The 16358-nt window shown below is 38.5% G+C and overlaps 1 protein-coding gene across 1 annotated transcript in view; it reads left to right on the top strand.

Annotated features, from left to right (window-relative positions):
• The first annotated feature begins 3931 nt into the window (after positions 1–3931).
• The window catches only part of fam189a1 (family with sequence similarity 189 member A1), a 60445-nt gene continuing 48018 nt past the window's right edge, over positions 3932–16358 (top strand). Inside the window, exon 1 of the mRNA XM_015031764.1 lies at positions 3932–4018. The gene's annotated coding sequence lies outside the window, so the exon portion shown is untranslated. The remainder of the gene's footprint in view (positions 4019–16358) is intronic.

The following is a 16358-nucleotide window of genomic DNA, read 5'->3' as shown; positions in this document are numbered from 1 at the left end:
CTGTCTCTTCTTCTTCTTTTTTTTTTTTTTTTTACTTTGATTATTCCTGCTGATTCCTATATTTATACTATATGAAATTGTCTTTGATATTAAGAAAAGGAAACCACAATAACCCAAAAAGAGCCTCAGAAGTCCCAGCCCAGAAGCATTATTTTAGGATCAAAACAGACAGCGAATAAAACTCACTTATAAAAGCAGTGAAATAATGAAGAGACAGCAGTCAGAGGTTCACCAGCTGGAGCAACTGCTGACTGTCTCTGAGCGTTTACCGTGCCGGACAGCAGCAAAATAATTGTTCCCAGTGGACACTGGGATTTACAGACATGCGAGCATCGCTGTAGGCTTGACCGCAGCTGTAAACACATGAGAGTGACAACAAGGAGTTCATCCAAACAGCCGGAGAACGCTGCCAGAAATACTCAATTTAGATTTTTTTAATATTCTCTAAATGAAAAAAAAAAATCCTATATAATTATATTAAAATATTAATCCAATAACCTTTTAAAAACTTCAGTTTTTGCATAACTAGACTTGCTCAATGTGAAGACAATGTTTATTTTAGGGTATATTTCTGTAAGTTGTTTGCTGCTTAAAAAAAAATATTTAATATATTTCAATGACATTGGTGTGTAAATGGCTTAACATTGTTTTGAATGAACCTGACATTTATTTTTACAGTAATGGGGAACTATCAGAATAAACATGCCAAAAAGCATTTTTGGAATGAAAAGATATTGAAATAACTTTTAAAACTGCTAAATTTGGGTGAGAATCAATCTAATCTGGGTCTGTATTCAGCCAAACATATGTAGGAATGTAATAAAAGTAGGTCAACATTGAAATCACTTTGGTTGCTTATAGGGGAAACAACACTATTAGGTTCCTGTGTTTCTGGAAGTAGTTTAAAACCCAGCTTACAATGAAGCAGACTTTTCTGGATTGAACATCTCTGCTGCTATCTAACCTTATCTGAGCCTCAGATGATAACATTGGCAGCCCATTTGCCATGTCTTGTGAGTATCAAGGTGAATAAAGTAGTGAGAGATTGTCTGAAAAATGGAACAAGATGGAATGGAAAAGTGAAATAAGGAGTCTGGGTATAGACCAAAGTGGGAGGGAGAGCGTAAGTGCCAGCAGTGTGAGTGCCGAGCAGAAGAAGAGACACACAGATGGGCCGCGATGCAGGAAGAAATTGGAACGGCAAAGGCTGCGAGATTCGAGGAGAGAAGGTAGAACTAAAGAGTGCAAGTGGAGAGGAGAAAGAAGCAGTGCATGATGGATAGAAATGGGCAGAGTGTGGTGATGTTTAATGGAGGGTGAAGGAGGGTGAAAGGCAGAGGGAGACCACAGAGAAACAAGTGCCTTGGGCTACGGCTACCCTTTGTTCACCTACATTTTGATGATACGCAAATTCACACCTCCAGTTGAGCAGGCTGTAAAAATTCAAGTCTACACCTCGGCTCGAAATGTAGACAGAGAAGTAACACGAGGAATTTCTCAGAAAATATTTGATGTAATGAAGCATCTCATCTGAGAAGCTGAAGCACCATCATCGGCCTTGAATGTGACACCTTGAGTCAAACAGATGGAAGTAGTGAGTAGAAGATACAGAAACAGACGTCTCCACACAATTATTTCAGTAAAAACACCTGAAGCTTCGGGCGGACAGGTTCCAGGTGGATGGAGCGCAAAATCTGCAAGCATGTTGGGGCTAATGGGGAAACCTGCAGCAGCAATCAGTCTGATGAAGTCATTTGGACACAAAACAACATGCTGAATTACTGATGTACTTCAATGCAGTTTAGAGGACAACTCACCTCACAGCGTGAAAGTATCACAGGTGAAAAGGTACATTTGGTAGCAGTGCAGCAGACATCATTGCTTTTTTATTCGGCCAGTTTGTTTTCAGCTCCTCTGAAATGTTTTGGAAGGATCTGCAAAACACTGTTCTATTTGTCACCTCCACAAATCAGAGGCGCTGTCACATTTATGAATGCGCATGCACAGCATCTTTCCAGAGACGTTTCTTTACGCAACCCAGACAAATAATGTGATTGGTGTACTCACATTATTTTGACCACCCAGTAGCACCCAGAACAAAAGCATCTGCTTCCTGCTTTAACATTTTGTACTCGTGCCTAAAGACAGGCTGTACGTTCCTGTGTGGTTTGTGGTGACAGATTTTGGTTTTCTTGGAGATTTCTCTGTTAGAAAATAACCTGAACCATTGGAAGACGTTACAAGCACAACCTAATGCCATAAAATGCTTAGGTGTGTGTATTTATTTTAGTATTTTGGGTTAGGGGTTAAGTTTAGGTCTTTTTTTTATACATTGTCCTTTATGGCTTATAAAACAATTATCTATTCACACAACTCTTACAAGGAAAACAATCAATTCAGTAAAATTGAAAATATTTCCCAATCTCAAGCCATGAAATGAAGTCATTTAGGGAATTTTTATTCAACATGTCAGTCTTTTTTTTTAGATAAATAGACAGCTACCGTGATTATGCAGATAAAATTTTCAATTGCATCAATATTTTAGATTATTTTATCAATAATAATTGTTTTGTTGAACTATGTCGGATCTAACTCCGTCTCATCTCGATGTCATTTAACTTTTCTAAAAATAGATGGGTTAAATCCTCCTCTTCCTCGCCGACTACGCTCGGAGAAATCTGTGGTTTAATTTGCACTACATCACCCCTGTCAGCAAATAAAAACACATTTAAATTAAAACCAGGACATCTTAAAGATGTGGCTCAACAAACTGTTGAGTGCTAACAGCCTTTCCAGCCCATTTCAATTACCGGAAGCAGCCTAATGAAATGGCACTGTACTGGGATGTGTGGGTGGTAAATCACTCGTAATAAGCTACAGGCTACATTTATTATTCTTCAGAGGCATCACGTCTTCTGCATTATTACTTGGTAAGCAGCACATTGTACAGGGCAAGGCTAATTCCACCGCAACTGAAAGAAAAATAGTATGTGATCCTCAGAAAAAAATCACACATTTCAGATAAAAGATTGGTTAAAAATATGATGGACATGAGCAGAAATAAATTATTTTGTGCATTTGTGAATTAGCACGCCATGGTCTGATATGTCAGGTTTAAGAAAAGTACAGAGCCTGAATCAATTATCAATAAAGTACAGTTGATTTTTGTTTAACCGGTCTGGTGTGTTGTGATTTTTTTTTAGTTTATGCACTGGTATTGTTAATATAGATATATAGAGTGTCATCGATGGCTTAGCTGCAGCATTTCTCCAGGGTTCTCCTCACTCCTGACTCCCTTTTCCTCTTCAGCAGACTGAAAATGTTCCTGCTAAAAGCCCATTTTGTTATATTAGGAAGTACATGTTGTTACATTTCATCCCCACTGATTGCAGGTTTTCATCAGCATCAGAATTTGTCCTTTATGTGTCATTGTTTTAAGAGATTTGGCTTACCTATTCACATCATTTTTGTTCAGGAAGTTCTTTTATCAGACTATGAAAGGAACAGTTTAATGTCAATAGTTTATTGGTGAGTCACTGGACAAGTTGTGGCATCATCGTCATGATAGTTGATGCCACTTGTTTTCAACAAGTGATTGTTTAGACATTTGCATTACATTTCGTGCAGTGCCTCTTTTAAACACCCCTGTTGATGAAATACCTATACAGAAGTAATAACAGATGAACAAACAGGTTTCAGGAAGACAAATTCAACAAACCTACAAACAGTCTCTATAAACAGTTGATGTTTTTAAATTAGTTTTTGAAAATTGAATAAATGCAATTAATTGCTTCAGTTGTTGTCCTCCAACAAAGTGAACTCGTGGCTCAAAAATATTCAAGCTCCTGCAGAAATAATGGCCAAGACAGAGGAACTGATAACAAACAATTTGTTGCATTTTCGTGCTAGTGTCAGTGACGTTTCCTGACAGCATCTGTTTTGTTTTGTTTTTTTCCCTCAGGTTTTGCTCTCTGGACTCATCGGAGTGGTGTCATGGAAGAGGCCGCTCTCTCTTGTGGTGAGTGTCCTCTGAACGCCCACACTCGGCTGCTGATCTCACAGCTCCGAACAAACCAACAACATTGGAGTGAAATAAAGTCTTTTAGCGTGATGGTGGGGTCGTGGTGTCCCTGGCTTTAGCCTACAAAACACCACAACATATGGGGTGTGCTGTGGTGGTACAGGGGTTAAGCACAACCCACATATGGAGACCTTAGTCATCAACGCAGCTGTCACAGGTTCGATTCCTGGCCTTGGCGACCTTTGCTGCATGTATACTCCCTTCTCTCATTACCCACTTTCCTGTCAATTAACTATCAAATAAAGGCCACTAGAGCAAAAATAAAAAACAAAACACCACAGTGTAGATGAGATCAGAATTGACAGGAAAAGTCAGAAGAAGCAGAATGCTGAAATAAGTGTGAGGTTTGGCTAGTGGGAGTCCATATTGCTGATTCTGAGTTTACCAAAAGCTGTGAAACAGATGAAACTTTTTCTTCTCGCTGGAAAACAGCAGATGACATGTTGTTGACACTGAAATAAATCTGGTGCTGTGGATGCATGTGTCTTCTTAGCCTTGTTGATGGTTGCGTTTATGACTTAGCAACTGTTCAGATGGACACAGACTAGAGCTTTAACTTCTAAAGTTAAATGAAGGTTGGGTCCTGCGATCAATTTTTAAAGAAGTTTTCATAGTTTCAGGTCCACAGATCTCTCTCAGCTTATTACAAAATGACAGGTTGATAAAATGCTTCAAAACTAAATTTCAATCCACGACTCAAAGGTCAGCGCTCAAAGGCTTAACAAAAAGCTTTCTAAATTACTCCAGCTTTGAGGACTGGAGCACAGAGAGCCTTTGAAATACTTCAAGAAAAATAGGGAAACATTTTGACTGACAGTTTTGAAAGATTAGCAGAAAGTTTGACTTCTTGAAAGTAAAATATTCAGCAACTGGGTCGGCTTAGAACTGTTTTCACTAGAACTGTTGTGGAACACATAAAACTGAGAGACTTAAATCCAATAAAAGTATCTGTTTCAAATCAACTACAAGGTGGAGGCTGCTGCAGCTAGATGATGCAACAAAAAGCAACTTTACACAAAAAAATGAATTATGTTTGCTGAAGCAGTATTACAGATGACAGAAATCAAAGAAACCTAGCTGTAACCAGATATTTACTTGTTGAGCTGTGCAGTACAGCTAGCTGCTACAGGAAGTTAGAAAAGCAGTAGTTTACAACCCTTCTGAGTCAATAGCTCAAAATAGTTGGAGTTGTTTTTGACAAATGGCAACCTTTTTGGCAGATACATATTTCAATTAGTGTGTTTGTAGATTTCCTGCAGCTGATGACTATTTTGATGTTGTCGATTAACAGCCAGCATTATCAAGATCAAGTCGTCCAGGTTCGAAATTGCAAAAAAAGCCTCTTACATCACTCTATAAACATCTCATTTGACTCTTCATATGATCTTTTACTGAAATGTTATTTTGTTAGATCAACTGTAATGTAAAAATGTCATTTTTGTTTCTTCAGGACAGAGAGAAAACTTTTAGGTAAATGTTAGAGCAGCCTCTTTGCTATTTTTAAATCATGACCACCAACCTTGACTGATTCAAATGAGTACTTTTGATATTTTTCCGGGTTATTTTATGACCACCTGGATTTGCCATCTGTACAGGTTTGGGGTAGCATCGGTAGACACATCAGTCAACATTGTACTTCTCACATCTGGATGTCTTTATGCTGTAGAAAAAAGTGTCTGTATTGATCTTAACGACATGCATAAAAAGCATTTCGCCACAAACATGCTTTGGGAAGAAATACAACAAAGACTGGAACACAGAAATTAAAAAGGTTGGAAATTTTGTTTAAAAAAAAAATCAAGATAACACGTCCGATAACAGGGACATTTATTTAGCACTTTGTAGAAGGCTCTTGAAAACAAATGCATAATTAATGACCCATTCAGATCTGTTTTACATTCACATGTAGTATACTGTATCATAAATCATTCTTCTTTTGCTCACAAAAAGATTTAGCTTTGATTGAGGGTTTTTTTTTTGTTTCTTTTTTTTTTTTTTTAAGCTGAGATCATGACTTGAGTAGCCCACACTCTACAAACCCCAATCCAATCCTGTTTCATGCTCCTTTAGTGCCACAAATAATCTCATTTTATTCCTCCAGTGTAACACACATGATCTTACACCCCTCCCCCACCATGCAGGAAACAGCTTGTCTTACTCCCTTAAGTTTTATCACCTTGCATCCCTGCTGCTTTTTCTGCATCCTTTTTCTTCCTGTATGTGTTTGCTTGTGTGCATGTGTGTGTGTGTGTGTGTGTGTGTGTGTGTGTGTGTGTGTGTGTGTGTGTATTTATTCCCTTCCCCCAGCTCACACCGCCTTAATGCAACCTCAAACCAAATGAAGACATCAAAATCATTCCTGCTCCTACAGATCAAAAGCAGAGTCCCACCACTGAAGGGTGCACAAACACTGGTCACCCTGTTAAAGATGTTGGAAAATCTTCTCTTTGTCTTCGTAAAAATCATCTCGGGCTTTATTGCTGCCTTTAAAGGAGTCTTAATATTCCTTCTTGTGTTCATGACTGTTACCCTGAAGACTCATGTTCAGCCCTGACAGGCAAGCTTCTGGCCTGGACCCAGTGATGACTGGCAGGTGACTAATACACCGGCTGGACAATTTTAAAAGCTGGCAACATTGCACCAACCCACCTGCCAACTGTGGGTGGCCATGCTCTGCATCGTGATTTGCTTAAACTAATGTTCCTCCAGACTGCTTAAGCACGTGTGTTAGACATTTGTTTTTCTAAGCTGACTTCTGCAAGCCGGGGCTCTCATAAATGGTCCAGACAATGATCATGTAATAACAACAATATACATTTGAAGGCATTTATTATGAGACAATGATCTTTTGATTGCACGCGTGCAGTAATTAAAGGTTAAAAAGCATAATTATATATATATTTTTTTGCATACGTCTACAATGGTTCTATTGTTTCACAGCCAAGTCAATACTCACAGCGTGTGATTTGTTGTTAGAAAAACTTTCATTATGGTGGTTATTAATCAACATCCCTAAGACTGAGGAGAACATTATTCCTGTTTTGTATTTGTTTGGATTTCTAATATCGTTTTCATTTTTCTGTAACTTAAATTTCACTTTATGAGCTAAGGGCCTGCACGTTACGTGGCAGAATCTTTTTCTGTCAAATGGTTTTATACATTTTCTTTGGTTTATATATAAGTCTACTTTTAACCTGAATGTTTCGACACAAAAGTGTTGGGTGTTCTTCCCCATTTACTCATGCAGTAGTTTGCAGAAAGTTTGGCTCATGTCGCCTTACAGAATTACTGTAACCTGGTCACAAGGAGTGTGTTAGCTGTATATGTGCCTCCATTTCACTCAAATTATAATAACCAAACCTTACAAAGCCAAGACAACATCATCCAGTTTTTCCCAGAGAATACATTTTTCTGGGATTGAGCCAACACAAATAACTTTGCCAAACCTAACTGACCTGAAATAGGAAAACGTACGGTTTGATGCGAAGAATGTCTTTTTACACTGTGTGTAAATAGATGGTTCTGGTTGTGTGTGAACGATCAAATCTTGTGTGTTTACGGCCACAATAGTTTGGTTAAGTGAAGTTTATCAATCGTCTTTCTTTCATTTGTTTTCCTCTTTTCCCACACATCTGAACTCAACTTCCTAATGACAATTGTTTAATGTGTTTATTGTTCATTTAAAAGTTTTATGACTTCAATTTCCAGCCCTTGAAGGCCCTTAATTAGTTCAGTGTTTGGGTCCTTTTCTCAAGAGGACTGTGACACAGCTTTGTCATCGCTCTTTTAATCTTATATCATGTGCATGATACTTTATTGCACACTGACATGGAGCTGAGCTGTCTCTGTTTTATCAGTAAACAAGCAAAGGTGAGGAGGAGTGACATAAATAAGAGTTTAGCAATTTACTACAGTGTGTGCTGGGGGAAAAAAAAAATTATCTAGGATAGTGAGTACCGCAAATACATCTGTCTGAGTCAGGGTCTTCCCTCGAGGCTTTTTATTCCTCCTGTCTGGGATTTAGAGTCACACAGATTCATTAATACGATTATGTTGTTTACTTGTTCGCTTAATTTCCTTCTTTGAATGAATAAAATATCATCTCAAATTACACTTTGATCTTATTTGGATAAGAACATTTACTTACTACATCCAAGAATATGAAAGAAACTTCCTGTATCGACTCAAGGTTGCTTGGTTCTGCATTCAAGTTATTGGTGTTTTATTGTTTTTATTGTGGGTACACAAACATCTTGCTAACAGAGACTGCAATGTCTAATTATTCTTTAAAGTAAACATAAAAAATGTGTTAAAACCTAAAAAAGTGTTGAAGCACATGTGAGAATTAGAAGCCGCACTGTTTCTTGGCTCATGCCATTTCTTTCTGGATTCATCAGTAGTTACCTGGCAACTAAAATGTGATCACGAGACTAAAGCTGTGTCTGAATCCATCCCCCGAGACTCAGACTGAGCTGAGCTAACCCAAGCTGAAGAGACAGATGGGATTATTATTAGTGGTATTAAACTAAATAGTTATTAGTTTAATCTTTCTCCACTTTCAGCTCTTTATGTTTATTTGAAATAATAGTTTTGGCAGGCCAAACATAGTGGGGAAGAAAGAAATACAAAATGTGAAACAGGGTGTATTTGGGTGCTGGTGGTAAGAGGTGGACTAGTTATGAAGAGACAAAACGTGTTGGATGAAAAATTCAGCGTTTTCTGAAACATTTTTAGATTTATGGAGATGTTATTACGCTTAATTGAAAGAGAAAGCAGTTGTCTTAAGGGCTCATTAGTGTGTTCTCCATTATTGTCAAGGAGGAGTTTCAACATATCACTCAGATGGTCAGATGGAAAACAAAAAAAAACGCCCTTCACTCTTTTGCCTTTTTCTGACAGTGATGGATTATATGCATCAGAGGACGGTTTGCAGTTATTCCTGCTGGGGAATAACTGTGTGATGGTTGTGCCACGTGAAATTCATGTTTTAAAACTCTCCACCAATACAGGCAATAAATTCTTTAAATACCTCTTTTTAGGTTTAATGTAAAGCTATTTCCATATTTCGGTGCAACTAAATTAAACAGAAATATTGACTTACCTTGTGCTTTAATACATATAATCTTCTTGTCAGGAATGAGGCCTGCACAACTGTGTTTCTGAATGCTTGTTTATAGCTGAGGGTTTAGTATGATCAATACAGCTTTCACTTCTGCTTGCAGCCATTTCACTAAGCTTAAATGAATTTCGGAATCAATACACAAGTCCTAATTTGGTCTTTTGGGATCTAATTTGTTAAAAGGGACAATATGAATTATGAGGAAAAAATTGAGTTCATGACCATCTTTTATGCTGCTGCCAAGCTGTAAATGTCTGTGTTAAATAGGAGGAGCTTGTTTCTGTCATTTGGAGATTCAGACTGGAACTAGAAGAAAACAGCAATTAACTGCGAACATGTTTCTCTGCAAATCCTGGTGTTCTTAGATGTGTGAGGCTGCCAGCAGCATTTTCTTTAGTGAGCCCTGGAAGTAGAGAAGATGCAAATGAACCGACTCACTTGGTGACATCACTTGAAGTAGTTCTTTTGAAGAGAAATAAAAGATGGAATGAGTTTCATCCATCGTTCTTTTTTGAATGCTCACTTGATTTTTGTAGAGTTGAACCTCTGTCCAGAGGCCATTACATGAATAAAAGATTCATATAGACACAACCATGGAGGCAAACTCACTTACATCAATGGACAAATTAGAGAGAACAACTAGAAAATTTCTGAAGAAATTTAAATGGGGCCTGCCAAAGTGTGCCTGTCGGTTGGAACCCAGCGTTCTGACGCTACAAATTAGCATCAATGCTAAAGTAAGCGACAAAGTACTCAAGAGCAAGAGAGTCACAAGCATATTGAGTAACATCAACTTATGCTGTTCAGTATGTTGAAATTAGTGTACAAGTTAAAATGAGCCAAATTGCTAACATTAGCCTAAATGCTGTCAGTAGCATGTGGGACATCACTAGCATGTTGTCTTACATTGACTTCCTCCATTCAGTGTACAAAGCGTGGCCAATAAGAAAAATAGCTATAAGCTATTTTTAGGGGAAAGGCTAACGCTAATGAGGGGCAGTGAAATGCGAATGTTTGTTCTAATGTTGCTGTGCAAGGCAGTGAATTAACTGAAAAGAGATGTAACTTCTATCATGAATATAGATTAGCCAAAAATCCTATAAATTACATTGAAATACTGCTACTTTCGGTGGGCGCCGGAAGTAAGATCCACAATCGTTTCCCCAGTAAGCCTCCGAGGAATAAGGTGGATAGAATGTTCAGTTCCAGTGGTATCAGTGACATCAGCAGTGATGTCATCACTCTATGATATCACAAGGGAATCGCTCTCTTGAATGTGGCTCGCAGACAGAGTTTTCTCTGACCTGTTCCACAGTTCAATCGCGGCAGATCACTCTTCAGAGCACGTTCGACGTTCAGAGAAGCAAGAAGTTACTAGACTATAGACATGAAGCAACAACAGATTGTTTGCAAACATGAAGCTTTTCCAGCTAAGCTTTCATGGGTCGACATAGTAGATCTCAACATCCAAGTCGACTATGACGCTGTCATTTTCCCTGTTGAAGATGACAGTGTCAGCCCCATTGAGCCGGCAGATCAATCAGAGATCCAGGGGGAATCAAGTCCTTCCGGCGACTTTGAGAGTCCAAGATCATTGGAAGTCAAGCAGGAAACAACACCCTCTGCTGGCTTCAAGATCACCCCCTCAGTGGAAAACATGGAAGAGAGAAGCCAACACATCAGAGATCTGACAAAGCAGGTAGACGATCTTAAAACAGAGTTGCAGAGAAAGAATTTTGAACTCCACGAGGAAAGAGACCGAAGGATTGCATGTCAGGCTGAAGTCAAATCCCAGCAGGAGGAGATTCAAAGACTGCAAACAATGTTGGAAAAAGAACGTCACCAGCAAAAGATTAAAGATGTGCCAAAGGTTTCTTGCTCTTCCAAAGTCACAGTTGACAAGAGCGTTCTTCAACAGCTGGAGTACTTCAAGCGGGAGGCTGCAAAATACGCCTCCCGCAATAAAGGTCTGATTGAAGTAATGGTTGAAGAATACCGAGTGAGACTTAAATATGAGGAGCAGCTCAAAAGTCACTCTGAGCAGGCTTCCAAATTTAAGGCTCAGGAGGAAGTGGTGAAAGCTCTGCAGGGTCAGGTTGCAGACCTGAAGGTGGAGTTAAAACTTGCTCTAGAAAACAACCATGCTAGAGTCTCCACCCAACCAGAGCTCCCCCTGCAAACAGAGGAGACCAAGGAAAGACAGACCTTCAATCAACAAGGGGTCTCCATGCATAGCCTGGCTCGGCCTTTGCGCCGACCCACATCTAGCTTGCAAACAGAAGGCTCCCTCCAAATAGAGGAGACCAAGGAAAGACAGACCTCCAATCAACCAGGGAGGTCCGAAGAAAGACGGACCTCCAATCAACCAGGGAGGTCCGAAGAAAGATGGACCTCCAATCAAACATGGAGGTCCGAGGAAAGACAGACATCCATGCAACCAACCTCCACTGGTTGCATGGAGGGTCTTCATGTTGGCGTTGGCATGAAGGCCAAGCTAAGTCCGGCTCGGCCTTTACACCGACCCACACCCAGGTGGCACTAACCTAGGTCACTATCCAAACCGATGTTTAATTGATTAATTGATCTCTCTAAATTGTCCTAAAGTGTGAATGTGTGTGTGCAAGGATAAGCGTGTTAGATGATGGATGAATGAATATTTGTTAAAAGTGTCTGACAGTAGAATATGAAACAGAGAATCTGTGAAAATTCCTTTGACTCTGCTGCTGTTCAGAAACAACCAATCAGAACCAAAAGGCAAACTTTTGGTTCTGATTGGTTGTTTCTGGACAATAGCAGAGCCAGATTAGACACAATCAATGCATTAGAAACCATTCGCAACCAAAATCAGAATCTTTTGTTTCTAATGCGTTGAATGTGTCTCAGCACATTCAACGCATTAGACTACTAGTGTACTGCAGCTATGCAATTGGAAGAAAAACAACATTATATAATTGTTATTTTTACAATGATTTAGAAAACAAAATGCTATAGAGGTTTGTCAAAACTATTTCGACCCATATTAGATCTTTGCATTGATTTCCCTTCATTTTAGTAGCTGCGATTTTTCCTAACCTAGATATTTCCCCTAACCTTAACCGATACTAATCTATTCCTAACCCTAACATTAACTAAAACCTAATTTGCATCCTACCTCTAAACATTACCCCTGACCCAAAGCAATGAATCCATCATATTAGGACCAGGCTTTGGTCCTAATATGATGGACCTAATATGACACTAGACATATAACACATTATATGTCAGGGGCATCTGGTTTACATTCAAACTCTATGTGGAGGTACGTTGAGGGCCGATGCGGCGTGTTTCGAGCATCAATTTGAACCGTTTGGGTGCGTCGAGCGCATCCAATGCTCCACATAGACTTTGAATATAAAGCAGACTCGCCTGACGCTCAAAGCGTGTTTGGTGTGAATGCACCATTAGAATGTTGAGTTCCATTGGTAACAATGACATCAGCAGTGATGACATCACTCTTTGATGCATCAAATAAATCTCTCTCTTGAATGTAGCACACAGGCTGTTTTTACAGTCTTGTTCCTGAAAAAACAGCTCAGTTTGTAAATGAACTTGGGTTGTCTGGAAATATAATTACTTAATGAATTCAGTCACTGCTTCTTTCATAATTAGCATACATTCTTTAATGCTTCTAAGTACAAATGTGGTTTATCCCAGGTTCCTGGATTTTGTCCTTTCTAATAAACATTTACATTTTGTAGTACTCCATTTTCACAGCAAACTAGAAAGCTTTTTTTTTCTCAACTATCACACTAAATCCAAAACAATGATTCCAGTGTAAACTATATTTACATTGTTTACTTTAACGTGGTTTGGTTCATTCATAAAAACAAGCTATTATGAGCACCGTAGTGTCGTCAGTGGGCTGAAGTATAACAGCGAGGGATTTAAATAATGGAGAGGCACAAGAGTGGAGAGGTGAAACGGTCACTGCGCTTGTGAGGTGTCGGGAGGTAACAGCGTGAGCATCTACTCTGTGTTTCCATGCAGGTTGAGGTTGTCCTCTTCTTAGGCTGGATGGTAATGGAGGAGTATGTGAGCTCTGAGTGCTTTCCTGTTTTATGAACTGTTTCTGCACTAAAAGTCCCTTCTAAAAGGGACAATATTTATTGTTCTATTCAAACCATTTTTCTTCCAAAAAGCACGAAGGAATAAATAAACAAATAAATCTGCTGTTGCTTTGGCTTCTGCTATCAAATAGTACAACTTCAATATATATATATATATATATATATATATATATATATATATATATATATATTATTTTTTATTTTTTATTTTTTCACTAGCATTCCAGTCCATCAATTTGGTCCCGACTGAGATATCTCAGCAAAATTTGGTGCAGCATGAAATCCGACCCAGACGTCTGTGATTCACAGAGGACAGATTCTTCTGACTTTGATGGATTTTCCTCTTGTGCCTTGTCAGAGAACATCTGAGCGTGCTGATGTTTGCTCTTCTTTGACAAGCACCTGTGGACTTCAATCATTGTTTCACTAGAAAAAATGGAGAGCACACAAGAAAAAAACAACATGCCCTGTAATGATACAGTCGAAGTAAAATGTCTATTCACATCGGCACTGCTGTTTTTAATGTACTACATGGAGTTTAAAATATGATACATATGTGTTTTTACAGATCCCAAATTAGATAAACCCCCTTAAACCCCCTTGCCAATAAGAATCTATTAAGTGACCTGTTTCCACATAGTACTGCAATCTTCACCGCTACAAAGATTGACCTCAATATTTCACCTACAGTGCATTGTTTCATCTGAGATTGATAAATCATGCAGGCAAAAATATTTTTACAGTGCTGGTCTTGCTTTCTTCTTTTTTTTCGTAGAAATGAGCTGCTGTTGTTCATTCCCAAGAGTTCTTGAGGTTAAGCATATTTTTCTGCTCTTGTAACACCGTTGACTCTCCAAGGATTCTTTAGTGACTGTAAAGAAAATCTTTGACTTCCACCTCTTAAAGTAAAAAAAGAAAGAAAAAAGTGCTGCTGTGGCTACAGCAGAAACCTTTCCTTTCCACCCAGATGGTTACCTTGGTGGCGATTTGATGTGACTCTCTGATGTTTCCATTAACCTTTGGATTGACAGGCAGGAAATGGAGCATGTTTCTTGGTTTGGGTGATGAATATTACCTTCACTGTGATGCCCGTCTGTTCACACTAAAGACTCTAAAAACAGTCATTCACATTTTGATCTTTCAAGATTAGAACCTGCCACCTTGTCCTGTGCCCACGTGCCCTGTGCCATTTATCAGCTCTTTTGTGATTATGCTTGTTTATAACATGACAGTGATCATGCTGATTACACTGTCAGTCTGTCGGCTGCAGTCAAGGAGGACGTCCAGTATGCTATTGTTGCCTTTATGGGACATCATGCAGTGATCTTTGTCAAATATTTCACATCGACTTTGATTGAGTGTTTGTCAGGTACCAGCTTGAGTCTTCAAGTCAACCTAGACACAAGGATGCAGGGGATTTTAATAGAACAATGAGACATCTAAAAGATGCATGTGAATATGTATTGTGTATCCTAGGATGTAAATAAAATCCTTTATAATGGATTCATGTTGATAAACAGCCCGACATTAGCATTATGTGCTCCTTCTGAACATGTCATTCACAAAGCAAATAGCACTAATGATGTGTCTGCTGTTTGTAACAGCTGGTATGTGCAAGTTGCCATATTCCTGCATTAGATGACAGTCAGTAAACCACTTAGCTGCACTCATACAGTTTATGTCTCATTTCTTTCTGTGCCATAGGGAGAAAAAGACTTAGATTATCTATCACATTTTTTTATGGGGGGGGGGTTTGGCCTCAATGCAAATCACTTTGAAAGCTAGCAAAGAAACTTACATATGCAACATTTTATGCTTTAAATAATATTGTAGACAGTATTAATGTTATGTGTTATGTATGGTATGAAATGCTAATAAAAACATAGCAAAAATAGTTTTGTATAATGACCATTTAGGCTTAAATGATATAAATACACGGGTTATGCGTTCGCAAGAGATGAACTGGTAAAAACTAAGAATGAAGATGCTCCATCAAAATCTTGTGCTACGCCATGGGGGAAAATTTTTAACAATGTCCCTTATAATTTTGAATTAAGGGAACAAGGCAGCCTTTGAGTTCATAGAGCAATTGTAACCCTTTGAAATGTGATTCCCCTAAATCACGTTACACTTGCTAGTCAAACCAGTATCTCTGGTTTTTCTGAAACCAGAGATACCTATGATTATTATTTCTCTATCAGTTGAGTAACATCTTGCTTCTATCTCATCAGATAATCTTTTAAAAAGGTGGAAAAATAGCATAAATAGACATCAAGCTTAGACACTGAACCTTATTTATTTTTAGTGACATATTTATAACAGTTTGAAGCTGGCACATAAACTTTGTAAGAGAAATAAAATAGTGTAAAGATATTTAAACTAGAAACCATCTAATATCTTTTCAGTCATTTCTCTTTCAGATAATTGTCAGATGAGATTCTGATATGGAGGGGCAGATTTGTGCATCATTGAATTGCAGTTATGATGCCCGAGTTTGTTTCTTATCAGAAATTAGATTACTTATATTGACATTTCTAGAAAGCTAAAATGCCTATAACATCAAATCTGACTGTGGTAAATATTGCTAAAGACATATATTTATATTTCATGAAACATGACTTCACAGCCTTAAGGCACAACAATGGATATTTTCCAGGCACACAGTACCGTTTTATTAATATTTTGGGCTTTATAGTCTTAAAGTCCAATTTGAGACTGATTTCCTTATTAAAGGCCACATAGACTATAATTGAAACTCCTTGGTGTTGTAGAAATGTTTGGCTTTTGTTCCACAATCTTGTGTCCCAGCTGCGTGAACATTTCCCATCTTGCCGTTGCCAAAGTCTGCTGGGGAATATTTGTTGGCTGCTCGTAAAACACACAACCTCCAATCTGAGGTGCCTCTTTTAAACTGGAATACAAACCAAGTCCATCCACATCTACAAATGCACCAACAACATGCGCAAATCTCTAACCCAACATCCACATAAAAACCGTAGACTTTCCATTACAATCACATAACTCCTGAAGGGCCAGCAGGACAGTGGCGATA

The sequence above is a fragment of the Poecilia latipinna genome, unplaced genomic scaffold, assembly GCF_001443285.1.
Source record: "Poecilia latipinna isolate Pla-1442-1.1 unplaced genomic scaffold, P_latipinna-1.0 Scaffold216, whole genome shotgun sequence".
NCBI classification, from domain to species: domain Eukaryota; kingdom Metazoa; phylum Chordata; class Actinopteri; order Cyprinodontiformes; family Poeciliidae; genus Poecilia; species Poecilia latipinna.
Note: the sequence above shows the minus strand (reverse complement) of the source record. Positions and strands in the feature narration are given on the sequence as shown.